This window comes from Nipponia nippon, unplaced genomic scaffold, assembly GCF_047370975.1.
Source record: "Nipponia nippon isolate SJK-2023a ecotype South Korea unplaced genomic scaffold, ASM4737097v1 scaffold_2, whole genome shotgun sequence".
NCBI classification, from domain to species: domain Eukaryota; kingdom Metazoa; phylum Chordata; class Aves; order Pelecaniformes; family Threskiornithidae; genus Nipponia; species Nipponia nippon.
In genome coordinates, this window is record NW_028262336.1 from 71,218,941 (window position 1) to 71,228,813 (window position 9,873).

Consider the following 9,873-nt stretch of genomic DNA (forward strand, 5'->3'; position numbering starts at 1 on the left):
GGGCCTTCCTACCCTCCAGGAGATCAACACTTCCACCCAACTTGGTGTTGTCTCCAAACTTCCTGAGGGTGCACTGAATCCCCTCATCCAGATCATCAATGAAGATATTGAACAGGACCGGCCCCAACACTGAGCCCTGGGGAACACCACTCGTGACCGGCCACCAACTGGACTTGGCTGCATTCACCACCACTCTCTGGGCTCGGCCATTTAGGCAGTTTTTAACCCAGCGTAGAGTGCACCCATCCAAGCTGTGAGCAGCCAGCTTCTCCAGGAGAATGCTGTGGGAGACAGTGTCAAAGGCCTTACTACAGTCCAAGTAGACAACATCCACAGCCTTCCCCTCATCCACTAAGTGGGTCACCTTGTCATAGAAGGAGACCAGGTTAGTGAAACAGGATTTGCCTTTCATAAACCCGTGCTGGCTGGGCCTGATCCCTCGGTTGTCCCGCACTTGCTGCATAATGGCACTCAAGATGACCTGCTCCATGACCTTCCCCGGCACTGAGGACAGGCTGACAGGCCTGTAGTTCCCCGGATCCTCCTTCCGACCCTTCTTGTAGAGGGGTGTCACGTTTGCTAGCTTCCAGTCATCCGGGACCTCCCCGGTTGACCAGGACTGCTGATAAATAATGGAGAGTGGCTTGGCCAGCTTCTCTGCCAGCTCCCTCAGTATCCTCGGGTGGATCCCATCAGGCCCCATGGACTTGTGCGCATCCAGGTGGAGGAGCAGGTCAGTGACTGCCACCTCTTCAACAGCTGGGACTTCACTCTGCATCCTATCTCCATCTCCCAGCTCAGGGGCCTGAAAAACCCGAGGATGACTAGCTTGACTATTAAAGACTGAGGCAAAGAAGGCATTAAGTACCTCAGCCTTCTCCTCATCCTTCGTGGCAAGGTTACCTTCTGCATCCAACAAAGGAGGGAGATTCTCCCTGGCCCTCCTTTTGTCGCTGATATATTTATAAAAACTTTTTTTGTTATCTTTAATGGCGGTGGCCAGTTTAAGTTCCAGCTGCGCCTTCGCCTTTCTGATCTTCTCCCTGCATAACCTCACAACATCCTTGTAGTCCTCCTGAGTCACCTGCCCCTTCTTCCAAAGGCAGTAAGCTCTCCTTTTTTTCCTGAGTTCCAGCCAAAGCTCTCTGTCCAGCCAGGCCGGTCTTCTCCCCTGCCTGCTCGACTTGCGGCACATGGGGACGGCCTGCTCCTGCGCCTTTGAGACTTCCTCCTTGAATAACGTCCAGCCTTCCTGGACTCCTTTGCCCTTCAGGACTGCCTCCCAAGGGACTCTGTTAACCAGACTCCTGAACAGCCCAAAGTCCGCCCTTCTAAAGTTCAGGGTAGTGGTTTTGCTGACCCCCTTCCTTACCTCTCCTAGAATTGAAAACTCTATCATTTCATGGTCACTGAGCCCAAGACAGCCTCCAACCACCACATCGCCCACCAGACTTTCTCTGTTCGTGGCGGGGCACCTCCCCTGGTTGGCTCGCTTACCAGCTGCGTCAGGAAGTTATCTCCCACACGCTCCAGGAGCCTCCAAGACTGCTTTCTCTCTGCTGTGTTGTATTTCCAGCAGATATCTGGTAAGTTGAAGTCTCCCATGAGAACAAGGGCTAAGGATTGTGAGACTTCAGCCAACCGCTTGTAGAATACTTCATCTGTTTCCTCATCCTGGTTGGGTGGTCTGTAACAGACTCCCACCAGGATATCTGCCTTATTAGCCTTCCCTCTGATCTTTACCCATAAACACTCAACCTTATCATTACCTTCGTTGAGCTCTAGACAGTCAAAACACTCCCTAACATACAGGGCTACCCCTCCCCCTCTCCTTCCTAGCCTGTCCCTTCTAAAGAGCTTGTAGCCATCTGTTGCAGCGCTCCAGTTGCACGAGTCATCCCACCATGTTTCCGTGATGGCAACCACGTCATAGTTTTCCTGCTGCACAGTGGCTTCCAGGTCCTCCTGTTTATTGCCCATGCTGCGTGCATTGATGTAAATGCATTTCAGTTGGGCTATTGATCTCTTCTCCAACACAGGCATGCTACCCCTAGGCTCATCCCAAGCAAGCCTGGTTTTATCCCCTTCCCCCTTCGCATCTAGTTTAAAGCTCTCTCAACTAGGCCAGCTAACTCCTGGGCCAGGATCCTTTTCCCCCTTTGCAACAGGTGAACCCCATCTGTATCCAGCAGGCCTGGTGCCATGTAAACCACCCCATGGTCGAAAAACCCAAAATTCCGCTGCTGGCACCAGCCCCCAAGCCACGTGTTGATGAGGTGGGTCTTTCTGTTCCTTTCCATATGCCTCCCGGCTACTGATGGGATGGAGGAAAACACCACCTGTGCTCCTGATCCTTCAAGCAATCGCCCCAGTTCTCTCAAGTCCCTTTTGATTGTCTTGATGCCACTATCAGCTACCTCATCACTGCCAACTTGAACAACCACTAGTGGATAATAATCAGAAACTTTCACCAGTCTGGGGAGCTTCCTGCTAATGTTTCTTATCCTTGCCCCAGGGAGGCAGCAGACTTCCCTATGGGATGGGTCTGGTCGGCATGTCAGGCCCTCTGTTCCCCTCAGAAGGGAGTCACCTTTCTTCCATTATCAGTGTATAAAACTCATATAAATTCTGAAATTATATAAAATGCCCTATTACTTAGCTGATTGAAGATGCCATCACCAAGTGGAACTTTGTTTCTCATGTGTTCACCTGCTGGGAAATAAGCGTGCTCTGGCTTGTGCTCCAGGCGTCTCGCTGTCACTCTGCCGGCTGCATGTTGTCAAATGCTGGGATCCGAATATTGCAGCCCTCTGAGAAGTGAACCCGGCAGGGCAGCTGGGATGCACCCGCTACCTCAGTGACCACCCGTGCTGTCTGAGGACTGCCAGCCTCACAGGCAATTTCCCAGCCCAGGCCTTATTACTGTAAAATGTTGAGCGTTAAGGACAGACTTGTAGAAGTTTAGCTGTAATCTATCAAGCCGAAAAAGATAAGAAGCTTTGTTTGTCTAAATTTCTACCTTGCCTAAAAAATGTCAAGCTAAAGCGAGATGCGGAAGCATAAAGCTGAGTGAAAGCCACCAGCGCAGCCTGCGTGAGTTGTTACGCGCTTCGGGTTGCTGGGAGCTGAACTGCAGGCAGTGTTGAGGTAGCAGCTCCTTGAGCCATAGCCCACATTCGGGGAGTCCAGCAGACTAGGGGGAGGAAAATGCGTCAGAGTAATGCCAGATTAACTTATCTTGGGTGGAGACCACACTATTCTGATTAATACTTAACACCAATTAAGCCTTTATAAATTAGATACTTAGCAAAAGGGGACTGAGAAGATTTGTTATCCCAAAGCAGTTACAACCTCAACCTCAACCTCAACCTCAACCTCAACCTCAACCTCAACCTCAACCTCAACCTCAACCTCAACCTCAACCTCAACCTCAACCTCAACCTCAACCTCAATTCAGAACAAAGGAATGCAAGAAAGAAGAGAGAGAGTTAAGGAAAACTGTGTATTAATTTTCTAGTTTTTTTCTTCTTCATTGCTTGCTTTCTTATACTTGATGGATGCATGCATGCTCTGGTATAGTTTATATTTTTGGTGTTGTTTTGGTTCTTGGTCTGATTTTTGCATTCTGTCTTTTTTTATTTTTCCTCCCTCTTTAGTCCACCTGCTGTATTTCTCCTGTTTTTGGTTATTCACATGCTTGTTTCCAGAGCAGCCCTTGTGGAACGTGGATCCTATTAAATCTGTCCATGTGTAACCCCTTCCCACTGGAAAACTATTTTCTTATGCTTTCTGCATACAGCAAGCTGCTACCAGTTTACTTCCTATTTTCTCTGTTCATTTTCTTAGCCCTAATCTCCTTTCAACACTTAAAACCCTTCTGTGCATAAGCAGTGTTCAAGGTAGGCTAGCCAATACCCACTAGGGTTCTGAACAATGTAAATGAACACGTGAATGTGTAGAGGAAGGAGAGACTCTGTTGCTCTTTAATCCTCTGGTCCGTGGGAATAGGGCCGGACCAGTCTATTTTTGCCACACTTTTTCTGCAATAGCTCTCCGTCTGGAAGATAAGGGTCCCTTATACTGGCCCAAGTATTGCTAACATGTCAAAGGCTAGGAACTGTAGATATATATAGGTATATTAGATTCCAGCTCCTGGGTATGTATTTTATGATGGATAAATTCTGGTTTTGTGACTTTCTGTATGTGTAATGAAATCTGTTGAATTAAATGTGATGAAATGTTTTTTTTTAATTTTGCAACAGTAGGCAACTTTCATATCTAGCCACTCAAAATCAGGTTTCTGTGGTTTTAGGGGGACATATAAGTAGGTTCTGGTTAATTTTCAAGTGTGCTGAGTAACTCTTCTGAAATCCAGAAGTATTCACTGCCAGCAGTCATTGAAAATCATAATGCTTTTCTTTACATGCTTAAATATGAATTAAGAGTCTAAGTTTAAGCTCCCACCTTTGAAAATACTGATTATAAATCTTTTGTGAACTTCTGAATTAACGTTTTTAATTAAACATCTAAGAAAACATGGTTTCTTAAATGCATGGCATCATTTTATAACTTTAACCTGGAAATAGAAGTTTATTCTGAAAACAATGTATAGTGCATAATAATCTAAATTTGTCATCAAATATGAAAATTATGAAAGGTATGTGATTTGACATGTCCCAGTGAGAATATATGTTGTGTGTTATAATAACCTATACGCTGCTGTAAGCCCCTCTGACAGATTTGATATGCCAAAGACAGCTGGGTTTGAAGAAACAGTGGCTGTTTATCAAAGAATGAGATTATCCCCCATCTAAACTTGGAACCTGTTAACTTTCGGTAGCACATCGGACAATCCCTGTTCTTTTCCTTGGATTATAAATACAGCTTTTCATACCAGAGACTTAGATTTATATGCAATAGGAACAACAGAGATGACCTTTCCCACTAATCTTGTGTCAGAATAGATTTGTTTAGAAAAATGTATAAAAATAATTATGAAAGTATAAAATAATTTTTTTTTTCCTGTATTTCAGTGCAAAATAACTAAAGGCTGAAGGGTATGTGGGGATCAGAAACAGACCATTTTTTTCTTTTCTTGAACTTCTTAGTAAAAGACTATCAAAATGATTTTTTTTTCTTGTTTTGGCTGGAGACATACATACTTACTTAAAAAGTTCAGCTCTCACTCTAAATTAGAAACTTGACTTTTGACCAACACCCTTCATTTCTTCTTTTCCTCAGGATGTGGATACACAGCAACACATGGACATGCTGTGTGCACAGGTATCAAAAGCACCTTTACTAATTTTTCTGAAAGCGATCAGCAAACTATTGTTTGATTAGCTAGTATAGTTTCCTGAGTTAAAAAGTGGTGATGTCCGTAACGCTGACTAATTTTAACTATTATATCGAACTTCTTGAGGATCTGAAAAGATTTTGAGGTCCTCTGTGAAGGAGGACGTGATGCACAGGCGATAAGCAGGTCCACTATAACGTGCAGAAAAATACAGGATTTTAGCGTGGCACGTGTAAATCCCCATGTCTTTACGATGAGCCGGAGAACTCAGCCGTTTACATGGGACAGCTTTCTCCAGGAAGGGTGAAAGAGCAAGCCAGATGCTCACGTTCTGCAGACGTGGATGTTGCCCACCAGTGAGATCAGGAACTGTCTTGGCTGTAACTTCCCTTGGGACCTTAGGCTAGTCAGGTGAATTACCCAAACCAAACTGAAACCATTACTATTAGTGGTACTTCTGTAATTCAGGCTGATAAAATGTATTCATTATGCGATTTGTTCATTTGACATTGATAACAATATCATTGTTTTATTATTCTAGTTTTTCCTGTGATCTCAGCTTTCTCGTTGTGTCCATCAATCGTTAATTAGCCTATCCATACTGTAATATATCAGTAACACACTTACTGTAATGTGTATTTGTTAGATATTGATTTTCACGAAACTATGACATGTACAGAGTACTGGTGTCTTGTAGCAATATATTGGTCACAAGCTCTGGGAGCACGGATAACGTCAGGTAACAAATGTGCAATGCATAAAAACTTTCTCTCCCTTTCGAACTGCACGAGACTCTTTGGGAACATTTCTGGCTTTGTAGTTGTGGTGCTAAATGGAAGGTCCTTACTTTAATTAAGGAAAATGTCATCATAACGCGTGCTTCTGGATGGCAACGTTTGCATGCTATACATTTCTGAGGGACTTTGTTAGGGATTTTGTATTCCCTCATTGTTTGTGATAAATGCAACCACTTTGTTTTCCAGTGGCAGCTGTTACAATTCGTTCGGGTGCTGGGACTGCACAGGGGGCTGCTGGCGGGAGGTGGCTCTGGCTGCTCTCTCCCCTTGGCCGACGGTGAAGTGACCTGGCCAGGAGCCAGTGGAACAAACCTCTCTGCTCCCTCTGCTGCAAGGGAAGAATTAATAGTTTTGGCATGTTTGTACAATCTTGGAGTGCTGAGCTCCATTCCGTGTATGTTTTCACTCTGAAGTTTCACTCTGTTTCTATCTATTGCTTCTTCAGAAGATTAGCATGGTTAGGGATGGTAAAGAACATTGTTGCTGCTGCTAGGATTACCTTTATCGTGAACATTGTGTTAAGATCTGAAACTCATTAACATTTAATTTTCAGTCCAAAAAACTGATACCCTCTGCAGTCATGTCATCAGTCATCCAAGTGAATTACTTATCTGGAGACTATGGCTATTTATAAACACTGTGTTACAGCCCTTAAATATGGGAACTCGGTACATTTTGCATCTTGTTGCAAGCTTCTAGGCCATTTTTTCTTCCATTAATAAATTGATTCTTTCTAAGATGCAGAAAATGACATTACGCCTCTTTTTACCTAACTCACACAGATTCACACAAATTAGAAAATAAAGCCCTTTGTTTATCTGTAAGTTGTCAGAGCATGGGCAACTGCAGGGTAACCCTGAGACTCTGCAGATGCCTGTCGTACCTTCCTCAGTTATCGTTCCTCCAGGTCATTTCTTTCATTTATGCAGATGTTTGCCTTCTAACCCTGTTCTCCAAAGCATTCCAGCAATCCCTCTCAGCCTCACATTACCTGTACATTTAAGAAGTACATTATCTACTCTATAATTCAGTGTATTTCTAAACATAGTGAGTTCCAGAAAGGAGCGCGTGGAACCCTCTTGGATTTATTCTCCTGTTCCGATAGGATATCACTCGCATCACTGAGAAGCGTTTTCTGGCTTTGCACGTGTGCTGTTTGAAGTTTAATTTGTATTATGATTCTCTAGTCTGATAGAAAGAAGCAGTGGCAAAGTTCACTAAAGTCAACATCTACTGCTGTTCACAAAATCTGCTATGCTGGGGTAGGAGGAAAAAGTGATTTGGTTTGACCCAACTTAGCAAATCCATTCTGTATAGTGTTCATCTTTAAGTAGATTTCAGTGTACACAAAGAGTGTGTATTTGCTTTAGTAGTGCCTAGGAACTGAAGTTAAGCTGACAGCTCTAATTATTGGCTTCTCCTTATTTTCCTCTTTTAAATTACGCATTGTCATAAATTTACATATGTAACAGGATGTAGTTTGCTACCAGCACGTGCGCACTAAAAGTGTTAGGAAGCAAGGAAACAAGTCTGTAAATGTCTGAAAACTGACAGATGTGGCTACGGATGGCCCCAGACAGAATTTTTAAAACTCCTGGTTCTGCTCAGAGCCGTCTTCTAGCTCACAGTGTGCCCAAAGGACAGTTCAGACATGACCTGACTAGGCTCGATGAGTCTTAGGTGGGGGAACGCTTACATCATAGCTATCACCAGCTACTTTAAATCCTGTGTCATGCAGAGCTATGCTCAATGCTCAGCAAACTAGTGAATTCATCTCGGGGTGTGTGCTCCACACACCTGTCCTTTCAGGAGCTCACAGCTTGCTGCACTTGGTAGTCCAAGTAGGTGGGCATTCTTGAAGTCTTGCATTTACTGCCATATCTAAAACCAGTCTGAGCATATATGAAGAGATGACATTTGTCTTGAGTCAAGTATCTCTGGCGCAAATCTCTTTATTTACAAGACCTGCTCTTCTGAGTACAGGAGAAATCAACTGTAGAAAGACGATGTCCTGCCTTACAGCCCTCCTGTGTTCCCAGCCACATTGCTAGCTGAAAAGCCTTCCACTTACCCTCTTCCTGGGTCCTTGTATGCATGCCCTCTCAACTGAGCAGAAGCTCCCCACTTTCTGTTTCTGTGTACTATATTTTTTCCATCTCAGCTGCCCTGCATTCACCCTCCTTTCTTTTCTGCAATCTCCCTCCCAAGGAAAGGCCAGCTGGAAGCAATGCTGTTCAGGAGCTTCCAATCCCAATCAACTGTACTGTCACCTCAGTTCTTACCAGTGTGCTTCACATCTTTTACAGCTAGCTGAAAAGTCATGGTTAAGTATGGTGTCAGTGATCTCTACCCCACCTCTTTGTGCTCTGTAGTTCTGGTTACAAAATGTACAAAAGAGATGCATAGAAAATCGAATATTATATGTTGGCCAAATGAAGAATGCTCTTTGAATAAGGCTGAAGGACCTGGTCAGACTATGCTAGTTTTTTTTTCTCATGCTGGGGTCAGTCATCTGGAACTCAGCTGAAATTAATGGATCAAAGCTGTTATGAAATTGTACAGGAGTGGCTCTTACAGCCATTGCAAAGACTTTGATAGGCTGGAAGAGAAGATTTGGGAATGGGGAAGGTAGTAACACTCACATTGTACATGTGGCTCATTTAAAATCCATTTTAAATAAAGCTGAGCCTTGTAAGAGCTTCTCTGATACACCAGTAAATGTGTCCTGACCTATTTCTTCTCTGAGCTTCTTGCTATGTGAAGTTAACCATGTCAGGTATCCTGACCTCCACTTGAAGTTACGGGTTGCATGTCATAAAATCTGCCTTCATTTTGTAAGGACTCTGTTAGTGCCAAATGGAAAATCTTCCACGAGATGCTGCAGGGGCAACAAATTACCGGAGTCCATATGACAGCTTTTAGTCCCAGATGTGTTTGGTACTTCTTTTCCTCAACACTTGTAAATCAATAGACTATATGACACAAATAAGTTTCAAAGAAAGGTGAAGCACAGGACTCCATCCATGGGGAGTATTTCAGAGAGCCTGTAGCATCACATGACTTTTATTTATGTGAGACTTGTCATCCCAGTTTTAACCTTTGAACTTTGGGACACGCAGCCTTGCCTTGATCACCTGGTTATTTCAACAAGCAAAGCCCAATCATTTACTTCAGAGACTGGATCTAAGATCACAGGTCTCTCACATGTCTCTTCTGCAATTAATCCCATTAGCTGAAAAACAACCACACACAAAAAAAAAAAAAGGCTCATTGCACTTTAGCCTTTTGGGACAACGCTAAGGATAGTAACATTACACTCAGAAGCTGGAGGACTTGTTTCCGTAGGGAATTCATAGGTCTTTGCCAATGGCAGTAGATCAGACTGAGGATGTCTGAGCAATGACATCAGGCACGCCGTCCCTGGAGTCAAGAGGCAAGTTGGTCATAAAGTCAGAAGGAGGCAGGCTTGGCAAACTGCATCACGCCTGTGCCAGTTGCGCCGGTGCACACGGCGAGGTTTTGGCCTTGTGCTTTATAGCATGATGGACAGGGGCAGAGCTAATGAAAGGGGTGGTGAAAAGGGGACCTAGGGAAAGATCATCTGCAGGATGGGATTTATGCTGCTATTTGTTTTGTGATTTAATTGGAAGGACGGAAAGCAGCAATTTTATACACTTCAAAGGGAATATATGCTCCCTGTGGAGCATTTGGTTTTGTGGGTTGGTTTTTTTCTTTTTTTTTTTTTTTTAATTTTCCAAAGGGTTGATGTTTGGAAATGAT